We start from the raw sequence: 24,621 nt of genomic DNA on the forward strand, positions 1-24,621 counted from the left end.
TCAACACTGTTGTGGTATCATTTTTCAGCAGGACAATGCTCGTCCACACATGACGCATCTCTCTGAACTGTCTGCATGAGATGGGGTACTCCCATGGCCTACCAATATCCCTGGATCGGTCAACCACAAATTTATTTTTTTGGCATGTGCGATTTCAACATTCCAAAACTAAACGCCATATGTTCAGTCTGCTTAATAAGAAAATCAAAGGTCTAACAAAAGGACAACAGTGTTACAGCTACCGTTTGACAACACTGAAAGAAGTGTCAGGCAAGGTGATTCCATAACACGCAAACTACTCTGAAACTCGTTTCCAGCATTCTGTAGTGCCCGGATTCAGCCAGCTTTCATCAAACAGGAAAGGACCACCTTAAAGTGAGAACCAACCTGAACATTAGGTGTTAACTTATGAAACTGAGGTATCACTGTATATGCCTCTACCTGTGGCGTCATTTTTGTTGTGTGTGCGAACCTGGCTTTAGTTTCCAATAAAGCATCCTATGCTAAACCAGGTGAAATCACACAGAGGGCTGGCCCCAGTTGGTACATTTTGAGAGATAGTGCATGGAAATGCTAAAGAACATTGGCTAATTCCAAGACATTAGTTGTAAAATATATGTTGGAGTAATCTCCTAATGTCTTGCATTCAGATAAACAATTCACATGTTCTTTGCTTTTGTATTTTTTCGATAGCATTTTCACAATGAATTGACATCAATTCATCCAACAAAACGAATACGTCAGTTAGTTACTCATATAGAAACAAGCCTTCTTTGTTGATCAAATTGAGCTGTTTACTAGTCCAGAAACATTTTCTACTTGTTTTCAACATTTCAGATTTTAAATATGAGGCACATTTTTCTAGAGAACATATCAGATAGTTGAAGGAATCTGTAAACTGGAATGTTATGTTCCACTGTGATAGATTTAGTAAATGTTTTGTTCTTTTCTGCATGTGTCATAATCACAGAAACGTGGAATTGATTTATTTTCACCATTTTATCGTGCTCAGTTTCTTCCATTTGTTCATATAGGTTCAGAGGTATAAAATGACCATCATAATTTGTCAGACTGTGAAACACAACTGGCACAGTGTAACTGGATCTTTAGTATAATTTACAGCTTGCATGTGCAACTTTTTAAAATCTGCCAGTAAAATAATAATGATCTTTGTGTTTTCTCTCAGCTTGTTTGAAGCAAGTCTTGCAAATGTGGCAAATTTTTGCTACTTTAAATGCTACTTTTTCTTCAGTGCTTACATTCATCTGCTTGAATTACAAGAGGTAATTTTTTGTATACTGAGCAATAAGATGCAACTGTTCTTTGTCTACAGCCTGAAAGCCACCATACGGTCCATGGCAGAGAATACAATGTGCCACTGGTAGTCATTAGTAGTAGGACAATGGCAGTTCTATGTCATTTTAATAGCAAATTAAAATGGCAATTAATTAAATTGATCAATAAAACCATAGCCCTCTCCCTTCCTCTTAACCTATTCTTCTGCTAAATGGTTTATGAGTCCTCGGGGTTGATTCATGTCCCACTGGGGATAATCCTTCCTTCTGAGAAACCCTCCACCACTCTCCTTTTCATCCTACCCAACCCTGTGGGGACAGGGTCACTGGTTCAGTTGTGAGCCACTTTTCCCCCTCCTGAAGAATCCTCCAGCATTCCCATCTACCCCATTTCTCCCTCCCCTCCCCCACCTGGAAATTGGCATGAAAAAGACTCAGTCTGTGCTGGAGAGGAAGGTTCTAACAACACAAGATTCAGATCAATGGAAATAATATATTGCTGCATATTCTTTACATAATTAGTTTGCTGAAACAAGGCACCTCCCTGGTGGAAAATAACTTAGTTTTGATACCTCCACTCGTATGATGTCCTCTGACGTTCTATTGGTAGATACTGGAGTATTTCAGTCAAAATCTTTATTGCATCGATCCCCCAATCCATCATTTCCCCAGAAATATTGAGACACTTTGGACTGATCACTTGCATATTTGGCAGGAAATATCTCTCAAAGTTATTGACTGTGTGGAATGTTGCAATATGAGAGAAAAACACTCATCTTGTATTCGAGGTCTTGTATACACCAATGCATGATTACACAAGCACCCTCTTCCACCACCACAACCCATAACTGCCAACAAAAACCGTTCTAATCACGTCTTCACTCCAAATGCAGGGCAGACTTTTCAGCTACCTCGCATATTCCCACACATGCAGGTCAAGAGAGAGGCTCGTACACAGGGCCAACTCGAGTGGTGTGCAGACCAGAAGTCGTGCTAATCCCCAAACAAATTATCAGATGGCGGCATTCCTTTGATATCTGGTACCTGGGAAACCTCACTCATTATCTTTCAAGTGGCTACTTCCTGTCTGTGCATGAACCAATGTGCCCAAACACACAGATAGAGGTATTCATTCCTCCTCAGAATATCTATTGGCTGATGCTGAATCAGTGAAGGTATATAAATCCTACCCCTTCCATTTGTGTCCTCATTCAGCTATCATTTGCGGTTGTGTCAGCTCGATTTTATCCTTCCACATGCGCTAATAGTCTGTTTGCTTCATCATCTTCCATCCAACATGAAGCATTCAGTAGCAGCATCAAGCAGCAGTGACAGCAAACGTCCAAGGCGCTCACATGAATGTGAATTACCATATAAGTTCGGATTCAAGTCGGTAAATGTAACTTTTCAGTTTTTCACTAAGAATTTCGTAGTAAAACTGAATACATTTTGTCTTATTGTTTCAGCATATCTCCACCAAATTGTGGGTGCTGGACACAGGGAGGTTGCAGTGGCAGCAGCAACATTGTAAGCACTATACATATATTCTTCTTTGTTTAAGTAATATGCTGCTGTTACTTAGTGGTCAGTGATTCTTTGCTGTTGTACATGATTTCGACGATCAAAATCGATAACTGTAACTATTTTCACTAGGAATTTCATTTTAGTGTTGAATACCTGTTGTCTTATTGTTTCAGTATACATTCCACATATAACCGATAATCTGGCTGCTGTTAGCAACAGTGGCAGCAACAGCAGTAGGATTGTAAGTAGTACATACATAAACAGACACATAAACATATATATACATACATACAAATATATGTATTATGTATGTATGTGTGAGTGTATGTATATTTGTTCTTCATAGTACTGTAAACATAATATGTAGCTGTCTGACACAAGTTTCACTGTATACGTAATATGCTGCATATTCTTTTTTGTTGTTGTTGTAGATAACTTCCTGGAAGAAGAAGAAGAGGGAGGGGTATGTGCCAAGGATAAGCAGGAGCCATCACAGATTTAATATAAGTGCATATTCTAAAAAAATATTTTCATAGCTTTTGTGTGTATATTTTTTCATTAAAAAAAATTAAGATGTGGTTGGAGGTGATATCAGTGAGATGAATCCATGGTTCTAACCCGATTCAGGCGAGGGGACAAAACGCCAAAGTGGGTGGAGGGGATGGAGAGAGACCTTCGTTGGTGTGAGGAGATGTTGGATGACTTGGGGGGGGGGAATGATACAACAGAGCCAGAACGATATTTTAATTTATGTAAATCTACTCATTCTATTTGCAAATAATAAGCAGTGTTCTTTCTATCCATGTCTGAAAATTTGTATTTAATTGTTTTCGTTATTCTTTCTTCTGCAGCAGCCGCACCCTGTGTGGGATGCCACAGCACTACCAACTGCAGCCATAACTGTCCATGCCAACGACGCCGCCGCCCGTATCCTCCCCCCCCCCACCCCCCCCCCCTTCCTCACCAGTTGCCGGTCCAGCGCCGCTTTGGCGTTCATGGACCACCTACCTCTGGCAACTAGCGCAGGGATGTGCCAACAGCCATCTCCACAATGGCAGCTAGGCTGCTCAGACTGGCCCAATGCCATAGCATCGACTTCCTCACACCCTCATCTGAATCGGCGGCAAAGCAAGGTACAGCATATACCCCTCTGCTCCAATCCCCAGGCAGCTTTGTAATCGTCTAATTATAGTTGTAGTAATAGTAGTAATAATCGCGTGGATAGCGGCAGTTCCCTCTTTTTACCTTTCAGTGAAGGCTTGTACCATGACCCTGTTGGGTTTCTGAAAGCATGCCTTCCTGCTGTGGAAACGGAGGGTTATTTATGATCCGCAATTTCCCACCACTGAATGCAGTGCAGTGTTGTCTATTGAACTGTTGCATCCCCCCCCCCCCCCCCCCCCCCAGACATGCCTCTGACATCGAAGAGACAAGGCTTCACTATCTTTTGGGGGATAATGGCGTGATATTGCGGAGCACATCAATAACCAAACGGTTTTATGAGTGCACCTTGAGTGCTATAATGGACCAGTTTTCCTAGATGGAAGTTATAGTGTCATCAAAAACACCTTGACACGCAAACGTATGTCTATGATCTAGTAAATGTAGGGCCTACCTATAAAAAGATTCCCAAGGAAATAGCTGATAAGCAAGCAAATATTAATTTTCAAAATAAAGCTGAGCAAGCTTGTTTTGCATGGTCAGTCCTGGCTTGTGAAAGAAATGGAAATTATTGGGATCATCTGCATCTCGATGCAGTAGATACACTATGTGATCAAAAGCATACGGACACCCCCAAAAATATATGTGTTTCATATTAGGTGCATTCTGCTGCCACCTACGGCCAGTTACTCCATATCAGCGACCTCAGTAGTCATTACACATCGTGAGAGAGCAGAATTTGGCGCTTGGCAGAACACACGGACATCAGTCATGGTCAGGTGTTTGTATGTCATTTGTGTCATACGTTTATATGCCAGACTTCCACATTCCTAAACATCCCTTGATCCACTGTTTCCGATGTGATAGTAAATTGGAAACGTGAAGGGACACATACAGCACAAAAGTGTACAGGCCGACCATGTCTGTTGACTGACAGAGACCGCCGAAACTTGAAGACGGTCGTAATGTGTAATATGCAGACATCTATCCAGACCATCACAAAGGAATTCCAAAATGCATCAGGATCAACTGCAAGCGTTTTGACAGTTAGGAGGGAGGTAAGAAAACTCCTTGGATCTCATGGTCGAGTGGCTGCACATAAGCCACACATCACACCAGTAAATGCCAAACGACCCCTCGCTTGGTGTAAGGGGCGTAAACTATGGACGATTGAACAGTGGAAAAACATTGTGTGGAGTGAAGAACCACAGTACACAATGTGGCGATCCGATGGCAGGGTGTAGGTAAGGCGAATGCCTGGTGAACGTCATCTGCCAGCGCGCATAGTGCCAACAGTAAAATTTAGAGGCAGTGGTGTTACGTTGTGGTCTTGTTTTTCATGGAGGGGGCTTGCACCCCTTGTCCTTTTGCGTGGCACTATCACACCACATGCCTACATTGATGTTTTAAGCACCTTCTTATTCCCACTGTTGAAGAGCAATTTGGAAATGGCGATTGCATCTTTAAACACGATCAAGCACCTGTTCATAATGCACAGCCTGTGGCGGAGTGGTTAAACTACAATAACATCCCTGTAATGGACTGATCTGCAGCCGGCCGGAGTGGCCGAGCGGTTCTAGGCGCTTCAGTCTGGAACCGCGCGACCGCTACGGTCGCAGGTTCGAATCCTGCCTCGGGCATGGATGTGTGTGATGTCCTTAGGTTAGTTAGGTTTAAGTAGTTCTAAGTTCTAGGCCCTAGGGGACTGATGACCTGAGATGTTAATTCCCATAGTGCTCAGAGCCATTTGACTGGCCTGCACAGAGTCCTGACCTGAATCCTACAGAACACCTTTGGGATGTTTTGGAACGCCGGCTTCGTGACAGGCCTCACCGACCAACATCTATACCTCTCCTCAGTGCAGCACTCCGTGAAGAATGGGCTGCCATTCCTCAAGAAATTTTCCAGCACCTGATTGAATGTATGCCTGCGCCTGCGAGAATGGAAGCCGTCATCAAGGCTAAGGGTGGGCCAACACCATACTGAATTCCAGCGTCACAGATGGAGAGCGCCACGTACTTGTAAGTCATTTTCAGCCAGGTGTCCGGATACTTTTGATCACATAGTGTACTTTGACACTCCTAAGTGTTATAACTTTAAGGTATCGAGTTCCCCAGCAAGATACAGGACATACGTAAATTTAAGGCCGAGAATACCAGTATATCAATTCATGTTTATGGCCTGGAGAAACGCAAGTTAGATCAGCAGAACGAGCATACAGTCGCCGGCTCCCTTCAATTTCATAAAATTTGCTGGTGAACGTAAGATACATATAAACATACTGTTATTCTCAGATGAGAAAAATAAGGAGAAATGACGTTATCATTACGGATGGATCATAGATGAATAACGACTCCTATTCTTTCAATGAGTAAACATGAACATAAAAAGTGTATCTACTTAAGATGCCTCAATGTCTTTTGAACAAGCGAGTGTTTAGCAAAGCATCAATTTGATTGCGCTTCCAAGGACCCAGTACGTGTTATTACGCCTACCGAGCAAAACAAATTCATAAAGTTTGCGAATGCTTACCCATTTGTGGTGGGGCCAACTTCGAATGCCTCCTCGCTCCTGTGACTCACTGTGAAGGTGACACTGATATGCAGAATCAGTGGTGCATTTTGTTCCAAAGACGGACAAACAAACTATTAAGCAGGTAATCATAATGCTTTGATTCATCAGTGTAAGTTCATGTACTTCAGTACATATCAATAAGGACTATAATTAGACACATGGTTCACATAAAAATCATATCTGCTTAAGGTGCCTCAGTGTCTTTTTGACAACAGAGTGTTATCAAAGCATCAAGTTGATTGCGCTTCCAGGACCCAGTACATGTTATTTATTACGCCTGCTGAGGAAAAAATGGTTCAAATGGCTCTGAGCACTATGGGACTTAACAGCTGTGGTCATCAGTCCCCTAGAACTTAGAACTACTTAAACCTAACTAACCTAAGGACATCACACACATCCATGCCCGAGGCAGGATTCGAACCTGCGATCGTAGCAGTCGCGCGGTTCCGGACTGAGCGCCTAGAACCGTGAGACCACCGCGGCCGGCCTGCTGAGGAAAACAAATTCATAAAGTTTAAGAATGCTCATTCATTTGTGGTGATGCCAGCTTCGAATGCCTCCTCTCTCCTGTGACCCACTGTCATTTGTTGGGTACAAACTAGCTATAATTGACCACCTGAAGCAATAATTATCGTTCATCGAATCAACATTTATCACTGGAATATTTTGAAGAAGTTTTGTGCTTGTGGCCAAAAGTCATCAACTACAATCCACAATATTTCGATTGGTCACCTGCCAGTCATCTTCAGGAGAGCAATTAAAGACTGACTAAGACATTCTCCGTTTCACAGTACACAGCATGCTGTGAATATTCCGCATGTGCATTAAAGTCATCTTGACCGCACTACCCAGAGGCAGTACCCTCACAGGTGGAACTACAGAACTCAGATCTCCTCAGTGTTGACGCTCGCCGCAGCCATTGGCACACTCTGTCTTCTTCAATTTGAGAAAATCGACTAGATTATAGGATTCCATGCATCATGCAGCTGGTTGCCGCTGTCACAGTTCATCAGATATTTTGCCATGCGTGTTTCACTGGTTCTTTAATAATGAAGTCACAAAAATATGTTGCTGGGGCCAAAATTAATGTTTTATCACGCTCCTTCGAATTTCCGATGTTGATGCAATGCTCAGTAATAGCAAACTTGCCTGTCTGCAACAGGTGAATACAGGGTTAAAGTTTAGTGCAGCATTCATACACAATGCCGGTGTTCTGGTCTATGTAAGTCATACCACACTTGGTAAATTGTAGCCTTCTGCTTTCATCAACGAGCTTCAAATTTAGTTTGAACAAAGAAGTTTGCAGCTGTCTCAGAATAGTTGTTGCTAATACCGGCATTTTAATATATTATTTGTCTGTTCAGTCTTTGTGTAAATAACGTAAGATCACAAAAAATCAAAGTAATAGAATGTTGATGTATAGAATTCTAGAATGAAAATAACAAAAATATGACATTAAAATGTTCTTTATTTTACACATCTTAATTTTGGACAAGGAAAGACAAAGGTGTTGGATATTTTCTATTTATAGGAAGTCAAAGTAGGACCATCACAAATGACCGCATGGTCTAGGGGTAGCGTCTTTGATTAACAATCAAAACGTCTTCGGTCCAGGGTACAGTCGGCTCTCAGCCGTGGCAGCGTGCGGACGGCCCCGCGCACCGGCCAGTGCTCCGCTGCAGGCGTTGTTTACTTCCGCGTCGTAGCTTTCAGGCTTGCGTCCGTCCACCGTGAACAACATGTCGAGCGCTTACCGCCGTGCGACCCTTAAAGTTTCCCTCCCAGCTGAACATGCGCGACCTCGTGCACATGAAGTTGAAACGTTCATACGTGAAGAAGTTCGTTTAGATCCTAACCACGTTATCGGAATCCATTTTTCGATCACGAGTAGTGTCGTTCATATTAAAATGACAAACACTGAGGTGTGTGAAGATGTTATTCGCCGCCATGCCAATGGACTTAAGTTCAAATACTCTGATGGTCACGTCGGAGCTGTAACACTTGAACTCGCAGAGTACGGTCAACGCACGATTAGGGTGTTTGAACTACCTTTTGAAGTGCCGAAGGACGAAGTTGTCTCTGCGTTACAACCATACGGTAACGCCATCGGTTACGTAGAGGAAAAATGGCAAACCTTCACGACCTACCATGTCCTTAATGGTGTGCGTCAGGTCAAAATTGAACTGAAAAAACATATTCCATCATACCTGACCATTGGCGGGGTGCGAGCCATTGTCATGTACGACGGCCAACCCCGAACATGTGCGGGTTGTGGACAAGAAGGCCACGTCAGATCCGCCTGCATGCGACGCCGCCTGATCCAGACGCCGGTCGGCGAGGAAGCGTCCCCAGCGGTGATGACTTAGATCCCTGTCACATACGCCAAGGTTGCCCAGGAAGGTAGCACGTCTACACAGAGTCTTCCTGCTCCGTTGACGTCGTCTGATCAGGTAGATGCAACCGCTCCTGAGATTCCTTCTGAGGTGCCCCAGACGCCAGATCCTAACCTGCCGAATCATCGCAGCACTGTGACTGAAAATGCTACTGAGATGGACGTTGATCCGGGAGTGGTACCTACTTCTGCTTTCCTTCAGACTGGTCCGGAGTCAGACGAAAGCCACCCGCAATCGGACTCTGAACGACTTGTTCGAAAACAAGGGTCGACACGAAAGAAAAAGAAACGTAGCCGTATACTGATGAATCCATTCTACGGATGGATACCGGGGATGCAGACCCGAAGATGGACGACAAACCGCTCTTTGATGACCGAAAGGCTGATGCGAAAGACCCGCCACAGGCGACCACTGGCAACGAACACCCCTCCTTACTGACGCCGTCGCCCCCACAGGTCGACGTTGAAGAGAGCCTATCCGATGCGACGAAAACTACGTCTCCTCTCCACGTGGATGACGTGCACAGCCGATGCCCTCCCGCAGTTCAGTCTCCTGGGCAGACGACGTGGAGATCGAAGGGACTGGGGTGGACGCTGCTGATGATGGGGCACCCCCATCGGTTGCGCCCGCGCCCGCAAACTCTCCACAATAGCAGCCTCTTCAGCGGACCGGCAAGATCGACGACCTCTCGCTCCTGAAGAAGAAGCCCCGCCTGTGCCTGTGGGACTCCAACACCAGCATTATCGTGTCGCAACGATTAACCTCGCGACCATTCGTGCGCCCCACAAACTAGCGCTGCTCCGTGATATGATTTATAATGCGGACATAGATATTGCGCTTTTTCAGGAAGTGCATGTCGCCGATTTTTCACCACCACATGGCTTCACGGTGCATCTTTCTCCCGCTTCGGACACCGGTAGTGGTGTTGCCATCATCTTACGCGAAGGTCTTCCTGCCGAAGATGTCCTATACCTCCCCAACGGCAGAGGTATGGCCCTTACTCTCTTTGGTGTACGCATCATCAATATTTATGCGCCGTCGGGCTCCAGCTACCGTCGTGAACGCAATGCCTTCTTCGCGAATGAAGTCGCACCCCTTTTTATGGGACCACACGATGACTGGATCATGGGTGGAGACTTCAACTGCACCCAGCGACCTCAGGATTAATTGCCGTGTCACTCACCATGCGCAGCTCTGGAAACAGTCTTCACGCGGCTGCAATTTGTCGACACGTGGAGACATGTTCACGGTGATCTTTTGGGCTTTACGTACCACACTGCGCACTCCTCTAGCCGACTGGATCGCATCTACATCTCGCGATCCCTAATTCAACACACTCGACAGGCTGAAATCTGGCCTGTTGCTTTCTCAGACCATGAGGCTTACTTCTGTGATGTTGTTCTCACAAGACAGGCAGTATGGCACGGACGTGGTTTATGGAAACTGAACACGGCACTTCTTAATTCACCTGACTGTCGACTTCTAATAGAAGACACTTGGATCACATGTAATAGACGCCGACCCACGTATCCATCTACCATATCCTGGTGGATCCAGTGTGCAAAACCTGCTCTTCGAAAAACTTTAATCCGGTATGGCAAAGATGTTGTCGCCTGGAGGAAGAGCACTATGGACTGTTACTACAGGATCCTACGAGAATGCTCCACGATGCCAGTCTCCCCTGAGCGCCATACAAGGATGAACCAAGCTAAGGCCCAAATCTCCAATCTCATGCGACGGCATTTGGAAGGGGCGATAGTACGATCTCGTACTGCTGATCGCATGCCTCATGAACATCCGTCGATGTACCATATCATCCAAGAACGACAAAATCGACGCCGAAAATTGATTCACGTCCTAACGCATCAAGAAGGGCGTCGCTACGTAACCCAATCTGCCATAGGGAATGTGCTTCACGCCCACTACCGGCAGCTCTACGCCGCAATTCCACATTCCCCAGAGTTGATCGAGAAAATCTCACAGCTCAACTTCGGTGGTATCCCAGGCGATGCGGCGATTGACTTGATGTCGGAGGTGACTGATGAGGAAGTCCGCGATGCGATCCGGGCAGGAACCATCAATCGCTCCCCGGGACCCGACGGTCTTCCCTTCGAATTTTATCGCTCCTTCCGTGATTTGTTAGAGTCCACCTTCACCTCCATCTGTCGGGAACTGATGTCTCCGGAAGTACCTGTGCCGGACGCTTTCATGGAAGGAATTATTATTCCTGTACATAAACCGCACGGTGGCAACAATATCAGTGATTATCGGCCCATCACCCTCCTTAACAGTGATATGAAAATCTTCACTCGCCTTTTGGCAGCACGACTTAAGAACGTTGCCCGATATGTTGTGTCGCCAGACCAAGCATCTTTGGGAGGAGACAACAATATTCGCACGGCTTTATGCCGCTACAGGGATATGATCGCCGTTACCCAGGCACAACGCCTCTCTGGGGCACTTGCGTCTTTGGACTTTAGTCAAGCTTTTGATAGGGTTGACCATTCGTTCCTTACGGCCGTTCTCCACCATATGGGTTTCCCGGTCGCCGTTATCACGGTAGTGATGCGCCTTCTGCGGGGTGCCTCATCCAGGATTATGTACAATGGCAGACTCACTCCACCGATAATAATAGGTCGATCCGTACGTCAAGGTTGCCCTCTATCAGCAATTTTGTACGCCTTTTCCTTGGAATCCTTGCTATGTGGACTAAGACAACGTTTGGTAGGGTTGTCCATAGATCGCTACCGATTCTGTTGCACGGCCTATGCTGACGATGTCGCCATCTGTTTGCCGGCCGGTGTGGCCGTGCGGTTAAAGGCGCTTCAGTCTGGAACCGCGTGACCGCTACGGTCGCAGGTTCGAATCCTGCCTCGGGCATGGATGTGTGTGATGTCCCTAGGTTAGTTAGGTTTAATTAGTTCTAAGTTCTAGGCGACTGATGACCTCAGAAGTTAAGTCGCATAGTGCTCAGAGCCATTTGAACCATTTTTTTTTTGTCGTCATCTGTTTACGTAATGCCGACGAAGTTCGAGCTGTTTTGACGTGGGTAGCGACTTACGGTGAGGCGTCGGGTAGCTCTTTAAACGTACGTAAGTCACAAGTTATGTTCATTGGCACGTGACTTCCCGTGGAGTGCGTTACACCTCTCACCACCGTTGATACCATTCGTTCTTTGGGAATAGATTTTTCATCTGATCTCCGGCGTTCAGCCACCATCAACTGCCGACGCCTCCTTTTAATGATCAGAGCAGGTCTTATGGACCATCGCCTTCGATCCCTAGATATTCTCCAACGATCTCGATATGTCAATACATATATCGCATCCCGAGTTCCCCATGTAGCGCAAGTTCTACCTTTCCCGCTTACTGTGGCACGTCGCATGTTGGCAGCGATGGCATATTTCGTCAGCTCTGGGATGTTGTTCAAAGTTAACTATGCGACCCTTACTCTTCCCCGTGAACGAGGTGGGATAGGTCTGTTTAACGTGCCGGATAGAGCTCGCGCCCTATTTGTCAGCTCCCAGATGACGGTATGGACACGTTGCCCAACGAGCCTCACTGGTCTCCTCCTGTCGGCATACTCGCCGGTCTCACTGTCAGCCCCAGTGATGATCTCGGATGTTCCGGCCCAGTTCCATTATATACCGTACTTCTTTCTGGAACTCAGTTATCTACGCCTCACCTTACCAAGACAGCTTTTACTCAAGACAAAGGCAGTATAGAATGTCCTCCAATTAGGTCGTCCACCTAACCCGATTGAACTAAAGTTCCCTCAGGTTGACTGGCGTCATGTATGGCGCGCGGTGTTCGCCTGTTACCTTGACACGAATGTTCAATCTGTCTGGTACATAACTGTCAATGGTAAGCAAATCAGTCAATTTCGCCTTCATCGTATCCACCTCGCCCAATCACCTCTATGCTCCACGTGTGGAGTGCCAGACAATGATGAACATCGGTTTGTTTGCGGACCGGCGGCGGAGGTTTGGCACTTGGTTCGACGTATTGTTGCTTTTCTAACGCGGGACATTCCGGATCGGATTACTCCCCTTTCATTATTATTTCCGGAACGTGACTATTTTCCTCGGACAAAGACCAATGCTGTGAATTGGATTCGCGGACATGCCATTCACTACTTATTTGGACAAACTGTAGACTCTGTACTCGATTTTTGGACGTACCTCAATGACCGTCATTATGTCGTTGTCCGTCACCCAAAATACAGACAATTTTTCTCGAACTTCCTTGGGAGTGCTTTCCACGAGCCGCCTCGCAGCTGGAATGTGTTAAGCCAAGAGAGAAGAAGGTTTCCTGTTTGAACCAATGAACATTTCTGAACAATTGAACGGAACACATCAATTTCGAGAAGACATGACTCAACATATTACCAGCGGGGCGCAGAAGGCCTCTGATCAATTACACAAAAAAAAAATTTAAAAAAATAAAATAAAATCAATAAATAAATATACAACAAAAAAATTAAAATAAAATTCAGAAAAAGGAAGATTTTGTTTTGTTTGTAAGGATAGCCCTAACCTTGATTCCCCATATTTCCCCTGGTATATAGGCCGCTCTTTGGGGTAGGTTTAGTCAGGACCCAACGCCTGAAGTGGCCCAGATTTTTTTTTTATAGGATGAAAAGTGGCGGTGGTACTTGTTTTTTTTAGTTCCATTTTATCAAAAAAAATAGGGGTAGCGTAAATAAAAAAATTAAAAAAATTAAAAAAGGGTAGCGTAAAAAAACAAAAACACAAAAAAAGGAAAAAAATAAAAAAGTAAATAAAAAAAGGGGTAGCGTTTAAAAAAAACAAAAAAAAAGGGTTCGATCCCCGCCGCTACTTAAATTTTGATAAATAATCAGCATTGGCGGCCGAAGACTTCCGGCATAAGAAGTCAGCCTCATTTTGCCAACGGCCTTGTCAAAGAGGGCGGAGGAGCGGATAGAGGTTCAGGGCACTCTCTTGTCCTAGGGGTGGGAAATTGCCCCTAAAGGCGGAAGAATCAGCAATGATCAACGACATGAAGATGCAGAAGGCAATGGAAACCACTGCATTAAAGACACGTAACGTATATCCACAGGACATGTGGCCTGTATTTGAAGAAGTGTCATGATGATCTCTCCATTGGCAAAAGATTCCGGAATAGTCCCCCATTCGGATCTCCAGGAGGGGACTGCCAAGGGGGAGGTTACCATGAGAAAAAGATTGAATAATCAACGAAAGGATAACGTTCTACGAGTCGGGGCGTGGAATGTCAGAAGCTTGAACGTGGTAGGGAAGCTAGAAAATCTGAAAAGGGAAATGCAAAAGGCTCAATCTAGATATAGTAGGGGTCAGTGAAGTGAAGTGGAAGGAAGACAAGGATTTCTGGTCAGATGAGTATCGGGTAATATCAACAGCAGCAGAAAATGGTATAACAGGTGTAGGATTCGTTATGAATAGGAAGGTAGGGCAGAGGGTGTGTTACTGTGAACAGTTCAGTGATCGGGTTGTTCTAATCAGAATCGACAGCAGACCAACACCGACAACGATAGATCAGTTATACATGCCGACGTCGCAAGCTGAAGATGAACAGATAGAGAAAGTGTATGAGGATATTGAAAGGGTAATGCAGTATGTAAAGGGGGACGAAAATCTAACAGTCATGGGCGACTGGAATTCAGTTGTAGGGGAAGGAGTAGAAGAAAAGGTTACAGGAGAATATGGGTTTGGGACAAGGAATGAAAGAGGAGACAGACTAATTGAGTTCTGTAACAAGTTTCAGCTAGTAATAGCGAATACCCTGTTCAAGAATCACAAGAGGAGGAGGTATACTTGGAAAAGGCCGGGAGATACGGGAAGATTTCAATTAGATTACATCATGCTCAGACAGAGATTCCGAAATCAGATACTGGATTGTAAGGCGTACCCAGGAGCAGATATAGACTCAGATCACAATATAGTAGTGATGAAGAGTAGGCTGAAGTTCAAGACATTAGTCAAGAAGAATCAACACGCAAAAAAGTGGGCTACGGAAGTACTAAGGAATGACGAGATACGTTTGAAGTTCTCTAACGCTATAGATACAGCAATAAGGAATAGCGCAGTAGGCAGTACAGTTGAAGAGGACTGGACATCTCTAAAACGGGCCATCACAGAAGTTGGGAAGGAAAACACAGGTACAAAGAAGGTAGCTGCGAAGAAGCCATGGGTAACAGAAGAAATACTTCAGTTGATTGATGAAAGGAGGAAGTACGAACATGTTCCGGGAAAATCAGGAATACAGAAATACAAGTCGCTGAGGAATGAAATAAGTAGGAAGTGCAGGGAAGCTAAGACGAAATGGCTGCAGGAAAAATGTGAAGACGTCGGAAAAGATATGATTGTCGGAAGGACAGACTCAGCATACAGGAAAGTCAAAACAATCTTTGGTGACATTAAAAGCAACGGTGGTAACATTAAGAGTGCAACGGGAATTCCACTGTTAAGTGCAGAGGAGACAGCAGATAGGTGGAAAGAATACATTGAAAGCCTCTATGAGGGTGAAGATTTGTCTGATGTGATAGAAGAAGAAACAGGAGTCGATTTGGAAGAGATAGGGAATCCAGTATTAGAATCGGAATTTAAAAGAGCTTTGGAGGACTTACGATCAAATAAGGCAGAAGGGATAGATAACATTCCATCAGAATTTCTAAAATCATTGGGGGAAGTGGCAACAAAACGACTATTCAGTTGGTGTGTAGAATATATGAGTCTGGCGATATACCATCTGACTTTCGGAAAAGCATCATCCACACAATTCCGAAGACGGCAAGAGCTGACAAGTGCAAGAATTATCGCACAATCAGCTTAACAGCTCATGCATCGAAGCTGCTTACAAGAATAATATACAGATGAATGGAAAAGAAAATTGAGAATGCGCTAGGTGACGATCAGTTTGGTTTTAGGAGAAGTAAAGCGACGAGAGAGGCAATTCTGACGTTACGGCTAATAATGGAAGCAAGGCTAAAGAATGATCAAGACACTTTCATAGGATTTGTCGACCTGGAAAAAGCGTTCGACAATATAAAATGGAGCAAGCTGTTCGAAATTCTGAAAAAAGTAGGGGTAAGCTATAGGGAGAGATGGGTCATATACAATATGTACAACAACCAAGAGGGAATAATAAGAGTGGACGATCAAGAACGAAGTGCTCGTATTAAGAAGGGTGTAAGACAAGGCTGTAGCCTTTCGCCCCTACTCTTCAATCTGTACATCGAGGAAGCAATGATGGAAATAAAAGAAAGGTTCAGGAGTGGAATTAAAATACAAGGTGAAAGGATATCAATGATACGATTCGCTGATGACATTGCTATCCTGAGTGAAAGTGAAGAAGAATTAAATGATCTGCTGAACGGAATGAACAGTCTAATGAGTACACAGTATGGTTTGAGAGTAAATCGGAGAAATACGAAGGTAATGAGAAGTAGTAGAAATGAGAACAGCGAGAAACTTAACATCAGGACTGATGGTCACGAAGTCAATGAAGTTAAGGAATTCTGCTACCTAGGCAGTAAAATAACCAATGACGGACGGAGCAAAGAGGACATCAAAAGCAGACTCGCTATGGCAAAAAAGGCACTTCTGGCCAAGAGAAGTCTACTAATATCAAATACCGGCCTTAATTTGAGGAAGAAATTTCTGAGGGTGTACGTCTGGAGTACTACAGCATTGTATGGTAGTGAAACATGGACTGTGGGAAAACCGGAACAGAAGAGAATCGAAGCATTTGAGATGTGGTGCTATAGACGAATGTTGAAAATTAGGTGGACTGATAAGGTAAGGAATGAGGAGGTTCTACACAGAATCGGAGAGGAAAGGAATTTGTGCAAAACACTGATAAGGAGAAGGGACAGGATGATAGGACATCTGCTAAGACATGAGGGAATGACTTCCATGGTACTAGAGGGAGCCGTATAGGGCAAAAACTGTAGAGGAAGACAGAGATTGGAATACGACAAGCAAATAATGGAGGACGTAGGTTGCAAGTGCTACTCTGAGATGAAGAGGTTAGCACAGGAAAGGAATTCGTGGTGGGGCGCATCAAACCAGTCAGTAGACTGATGGCCAAAAAAAAAAGAAAAAATCCTGTCTGCTCTTTGCATGAACAGTTTTCATACTCTCTATTTCATTTAGCGAGTTAGGATTACCCTGATACTGTTAAGTGGACCTAATACATTCCTGCAGGCACTAGAAGGAATTTGTTAGAAAAATAAATCTGGAGTTTTGGTTTTGAGAGTTTATGGTCCATGACTGTCAGCCTTTAACTCATATTGAAACCTACTACAAATGCTTGTTGCATACTGCTGTAAACTTATTAGAACAGCATTTTAGGAAGTGCTCACAGTAATAGAGGGACTTTGTCACAACAAAAGCCTTTAGTTTAACGTTTAAAAGTTATGGATGTGATTAACAGCCTTCAGTTCTTGAGAAACTCTAAAAAAAATATTTATTGCCAAGTCCAGTACACTTTTTGAACACCACTTAAGGGATTGTTTAGAACATTCAGAGTAATCTTCTGTCTTGTACTCACTGTGTTGATACCGCAGTTCCTTATAAACAAGTTCATGTTGTCAATTAAAAAGCACTCTGCCACTTATGCAAACAGTTATTCAGATTGGCATTGATTAACAGAGTTGTTGGATGTCCTCTTGAGTGATATCCTGAAAAATTTTGTCCAGCTGGTACGTTAGGTCGTCAAAATGCTGAGACTGCACTAATCAGTTAAAACACTTTGCGTACATTTAATATATGGTGAAAAATTATTGCTAAATATACAATAAACATCCAGTTATATATGAAGAGACATTAAGGTTCGCATTTTGCATTTATTGCAGAGGTTGGAAATACCACTTCAGTTGTAAATTTCTTTATTTTCACACGACCAGTTTCGGACTGTTATAAGCCCATCTTAGGTATCGTAGCTGTGATGTGGTCATCAAGTACCATGTGTACCAGGTGCGGTGTACACAGCTGCTATTTCCTAGATAACGCTTCCTCGTTCCTCTTTGCTGTGTCCAAGACTTTCAGAGTTTCTGAAGTATTATCCGGTTATCCTTCTGGTCCCACTACAATACCGGCTGGACTCCACAGCATTGTGCTTCCGCACTCAGGTGCCGAGACCGTCCATCTTGGAATTTCCTGTGTGAAATAGGACCAACACATCTGTGTGGACCTTTCCACCCAGGGCTTGAGTTACGCCTGGCGTTTCATTTCCACTGGCATTCCAACCTCTACTAGTATAGGCAATCATTCATTATGCCATTTTGATAGTAAAGACACTCCATCACCTTTCATGCAATAAGCGTTCACAACTATTTACTAGTTGTACGTGACAATGTCAGTATTCTTTAAATATACATATATACGATATATGTTGCAAGGGCAACAGTCTGGATGATTGACTGATCTGGCCTTGTAACAATAACCAAAACGGCCTTGCTGTGCTGGTACTGCGCACGGCTGAAAGCAAGGGGAAACTACAGCCGTAATTTTTCCCGAGGGCATGCAGCTTTACTGTATGATTACATGATGATGGCGTCCTCTTGGGTAAAATATTCCGGAGGTAAAATAGTCCCCCATTCGGATCTCCGGGCGGGGACTACTCAAGAGGATGTCGTTATCAGGAGAAAGAAAACTGGCGTTCTACGGATCGGAGAGTGGAATGTCAGATCCCTTAATCGGGCAGGTAGGTTAGAAAATTTAAAAAGGGAAATGGATAGGTTGAAGTTAGATATAGTGGGAATTAGTGAAGTTCGGTGGCAGGAGGAACAAGACTTTTGGTCAGGTGATTACAGGGTTATAAGTACAAAATCAAATAGGGGTAATGCAGGAGTAGGTTTAATAATGAATAGGAAAATAGGAATGCGGGTAAGCTACTACAAACAGCATAGTGAACGCATTATTGTGGCCAAGATAGATACGAAGCCCACACCTACTACAGTAGTTCAAGTTTATATGCCAACTAGATCTGCAGATGACGAAGAAATTGAAGAAATGTATGATGAAATAAAAGAAATTATTCAGATTGTGAAGGGAGACGAAAATTTAATAGTCATGGGTAACTGGAATTCGAGTGTAGGAAAAGGGAGAGAAGGAAACATAGTAGGTGAATATGGATTGGGGGACAGAAATGAAAGAGGAAGCCGCCTGGTAGAATTTTGCACAGAGCACAACATAATCATAACTAACACTTGGTTTAAGAATCATGAAAGAAGGTTGTATACATGGAAGAACCCTGGAGATACTAAAAGGTATCAGATAGATTATATAATGGTAAGACAGAGATTTAGGAACCAGGTTTTAAATTGTAAGACATTTCCAGGGGCAGATGTGGACTCTGACCACAATCTATTGGTTATGACTTGTAGATTAAAACTGAAGAAACTGCAAAAAGGTGGGAATTTAAGGAGATGGGACCTGGATAAACTAAAAGAACCAGAGGTTGTACAGAGATTCAGGGAGAGGATAAGGGAGCAATTGACAGGAATGGGGGAAATAAATACAGTAGAAGAAGAATGGGTAGCTTTGAGGGATGAAGTAGTGAAGGCAGCAGAGGATCAAGTAGGTAAAAAGACGAGGGCTAGTAGAAATCCTTGGGTAACAGAAGAAATATTGAATTTAATTGATGAAAGGAGAAAATATAAAAATGCAGTAAGTGAAACAGGCAAAAAGGAATACAAACGTCTCAAAAATGAGATCGACAGGAAGTGCAAAATGGCTAAGCAGGGATGGCTAGAGGACAAATGTAAGGATGTAGAGGCCTATCTCACTAGGGGTAAGATAGATACCGCCTACAGGAAAATTAAAGAGACCTTTGGAGATAAAAGAACGACTTGTATGAATATCAAGAGCTCAGATGGAAACCCAGTTCTAAGCAAAGAAGGGAAAGCAGAAAGGTGGAAGGAGTATATAGAGGGTCTATACAAGGGCGATGTACTTGAGGACAATATTATGAAAATGGAAGAGGATGTAGATGAAGATGAAATGGGAGATACGATACTGCGTGAAGAGTTTGACAGAGCACTGAAAGACCTGAGTCGAAACAAGGCCCCCGGAGTAGACAATATTCCATTGGAACTACTGACGGCCGTGGGAGAGCCAGTCCTGACAAAACTCTACCATCTGGTGAGCAAGATGTATGAAACAGGCGAAATACCCTCAGACTTCAAGAAGAATATAATAATTCCAGTCCCAAAGAAAGCAGGTGTTCACAGATGTGAAAATTACCGAACTATCAGCTTAATAAGTCACAGCTGCAAAATACTAACACGAATTCTTTACAGACGAATGGAAAAACTAGTAGAAGCCAACCTCGGGGAAGATCAGTTTGGATTCCGTAGAAACACTGGAACACGTGAGGCAATACTGACCTTACGACTTATCTTAGAAGAAAGATTAAGGAAAGGCAAACCTACGTTTCTAGCATTTGTAGACTTAGAGAAAGCTTTTGACAATGTTGACTGGAATACTCTCTTTCAAATTCTAAAGGTGGCAGGGGTAAAATACAGGGAGCGAAAGGCTATTTACAATTTGTACAGAAACCAGATGGCAGTTATAAGAGTCGAGGGACATGAAAGGGAAGCAGTGGTTGGGAAGGGAGTAAGACAGGGTTGTAGCCTGTCCCCGATGTTGTTCAATCTGTATATTGAGCAAGCAGTAAAGGAAACAAAAGAAAAATTCGGAGTAGGTATTAAAATTCTTGGAGAAGAAATAAAAACTTTGAGGTTCGCCGATGACATTGTAATTCTGTCAGAGACAGCAAAGGACTTGGAAGAGCTGTTGAATGGAATGGACAGTGTCTTGAAAGGAGGATATAAGATGAACATCAACAAAAGCAAAACAAGGATAATGGAATGTAGTCTAATTAAGTTGGGTGATGCTGAGGGAATTAGATTAGGAAATGAGGCACTTAAAGTAGTAAAGGAGTTTTGCTATTTGGGGAGCAAAATAACTGATGATGGTCGAAGTAGAGAGGATATAAAATGTAGGCTGGCAATGGCAAGGAAAGCGTTTCTGAAGAAGAGAAATTTGTTAACATCCAGTATTGATTTAAGTGTCAGGAAGTCATTTCTGAAAGTATTCGTATGGAGTGTAGCCATGTATGGAAGTGAAACATGGACGATAATTAGTTTGGACAAGAAGAGAATAGAAGCTTTCGAAATGTGGTGCTACAGAAGAATGCTGAAGATTAGATGGGTAGATCACATAACTAATGAGGAAGTATTGAATAGGATTGGGGAGAAGAGAAGTTTGTGGCACAACTTGACCAGAAGAAGGGATCGGTTGGTAGGACATGTTCTGAGGCATCAAGAGATCACCAATTTAGTATTGGAGGGCAGCGTGGAGGGTAAAAATCGTAGGGGGAGACCAAGAGATGAATACACTAAGCAGATTCAGAAGGATGTAGGTTGCAGTAGGTACTGGGAGATGAAAAAGCTTGCACAGGATAGAGTAGCATGGAGAGCTGCATCAAACCAGTCTCAGGACTGAAGACCACAACAACAACAACAACGATATACAACCTATCAAATGATACCTAGTTGTGGTTGTAAATCACGGCAAAGTATGTACATGAGTGCTTTTAAGGTGCGAAATTATAGCCACCCTACAATACCCCCACCTAATGAACTACTTTGCACTAGGATGGGGTAATTCTTATAGTATTATCTTATCCAGTACAGCATTCATTCATGGGCTTACTGCCATAAATTTATTTACTACATGTTTATTTTAATCTGTCTGCTGTTTATGTTTGGAACATATTTTGAGACATGACAGTTGTGACATACAATAACACGCAAAATAACCCATGTTATCAAAGGAAATTTAACTAACATTACACATTTTTATGCTCTTTCAAAAATGGCAGTTCCCATCTCTCTTTAGACTTAAGACCCATGCTCTCTGTCATTCATCCATTCCTAAGACATAGGTTGAGGCAAGAAATATTATAGTAAAATATCCCAATCTTTTCAAAGTGGTCGTCTAATAAATTACATGTGCTTCATTTAGCCATTAATATGCAAAACAAGCAGTTATGTCAATTATTCTAGAGGTTGTCTGTTGGTCATTATACAATTGTACAAAATTCTGTGAAACATCCTGCTTAATTTTACTTGGTCATATTTATGCTCTTGGTTTACATTTAAAAACATCATTTCACAAACTGATTGTCTATGTCTAATGTTTCCCTAACGTGTATACTCTTTAAATATTTCGAAAAAATCTTATGTTCTATAACTATTAGACAAACTGCATTTACATTTACTGTGAAAACTAATATTTGAATAAGAGTCTGTATCGACCACCAGTTTTAACTGATGTTCTTGTTCACAGTGTATAAAAATGTAACACATTAAAACATTAAAATCCATAACATCGTTATCAAAGAAAATGACATACAATAATTTATCATGAATAAATACACAAACATTTTCTTAAGACTACCCACTAAATTATATACCTTTTTTATCAAGAGTCACACACTGATCACACTGATTCAGACTTCACAACACACATTGAGCTTTATTTGTGTATGAGGATGGAAGCTACAGTTTTGTGAAGTTCAGGAAGTGAAGATTGATTAAGATAGGTCATGGTGGCTTTGCAAGTCAGTCTTTGGACCCTCAGGCCATTGTTGATCCCTTCAGGTTACAAGTCTCTCTCAAAGTTGATGATGTGGAAGGATCCTCAGAATATACATCAAGGTAAGTGGTTGTATGGTTTGAAAAAGCCAAGTTTTCGTCGGATTTCCACACAGTATGAGGGAGGTACAGTCAGGTAGAATCTTTGTAGGTCTCCTAGAATTTTTCTGCATCATCTAAGAGAAGTGTAATTGTATCTAGTCTTCAGTTCTTTGTGTTTCTTCTTTTACTATATTTGTGTTCCTACTCTTCTGTTCTTCATGTGCTTCTTTCCCTTGATATAGATATTGTGTTCTGAATAAGGATATCAGTAGTTTTAGACAGGTAGGTTTTCTGTTTGGTGACGTTATACAAGGAACTTGAGTCGTTGTGTGTGACTCAGATTCCCCAGAAGTCAGTGCCAGGTGACTGACTGATACAGATTATGATGTTTAGCAGTCTCTGTCTGGCAGAGAACAGTGGAAGGAAAAGCAAATAGAGTTCACAGTCCTGTACAGCTATTAGCAGTTGTGCTGTAAGCTTAACTGACTGTTTTATGTGTGCAATTTGTTTATCTTGTCTCCATCGTGTACTACAACAGTGGAGACAAGTCATTAGTGGGCCACTTAAACACCCTCTTTACCCGACCCAGCAGGTCTGCCAAGCATTTTCGCACTACCTGCTCAGTCATCGCCTGTGCCACCAAAGGTCCTCAGGTGGCCACATCTGAAAAGAACTGCTGCCTGCCCATGTCCACAACATGGCTTTGGCTTAGCGACAGCGTCCCTTGCTTCTGCTATTCTCTGCAGCTGTGTTATTAGTCTCCCGTTCCATCCGCACATCACATTGTTATTTCCAGTGTGTCTCTGTGCCTACTGATACATCCAATTAGTTTCTGATTTACACAAATACTATACAATACATAACACAAAATCAATGACATGTTTTGGTTATAAAATACAAATTTTTAAGATGCATTCACTAGTGAGGTCATTTATCTTCACATTTATTATTGTTCTAGTTGAACAATTAGCCAAGATGCTCACTTATTTGCTGTTATTATTCTGAACAAACTTCCATGTACGAAGTTAATGTTGGTTATAAAAGAACATATTCCTTAATTTATGTAATTTAATTATTAAATATCTGTTGGCACCCATATATCTGTAAAAATACATGTTCATTAGTTATCCATACAACAGTAGGATTGTAATCATCAACAGATCCCAATGTTAATAAATGAAAATACTACTTGTTAAACTACTGGCCAGTAGGGTGTTTATACTAATCTAACTACAACCCTATTCAAAGTACTACATTGTCATTGGGTATCACAAGATTGTCTGATCTCATGGCTCTTGGTTTCTTCGTGGATGTGGTCCTGAACATCTGTGAACAAGAAAGTGCACGTCTGCACAAACATACACAAATAAATGAGTAGGCGGGCCTTTTCTCCATTGCATGCTTCGGCTTGTTTCCTGTGGACAATCATAAACTACATAGCAAGTTCAGTACAGTATTACTAATAGCTTCTTTAATCACACTGTCACGTACCTTTTTTCATGTTTTTACTCAGTAATACCTCCTCTGTCACTGTCCTTCCTCCAGCACTACTGCTATTACCTTCACCTGTCGTTAACTCTTCGTTTTAGGTTACTACAGATACATTTTATTTTACTAGTGGTACCTGCAGATGTAAAGATTTTAGTACATTAAATAAAATCACTGCTCATCAACACAACTGTCATATCCTTATGTATTACCCACGATGTCATGTGCTTCGAACGAATAGCATTTCTTACTTACATAATTGGCGGACCTCACGTCTTACAATTTCTTACTCCCCTTTATTAAATTTACGTGTCTATATCGCCTTGTTCGACTTCCATTTCCTGTCGCTATAACACTCAAACAATATTTCGGTCCATTCATACATATTCCGCAGAACTGGCCACCATGTACACAATTACTCCGTCTCTGTGAACAGCATAAATACAACGTTTCCATATACAAATAACGGTGTGCTCTCGCAT

This window comes from Schistocerca piceifrons, chromosome X (assembly GCF_021461385.2).
Source record: "Schistocerca piceifrons isolate TAMUIC-IGC-003096 chromosome X, iqSchPice1.1, whole genome shotgun sequence".
Lineage (NCBI taxonomy): Eukaryota > Metazoa > Arthropoda > Insecta > Orthoptera > Acrididae > Schistocerca > Schistocerca piceifrons.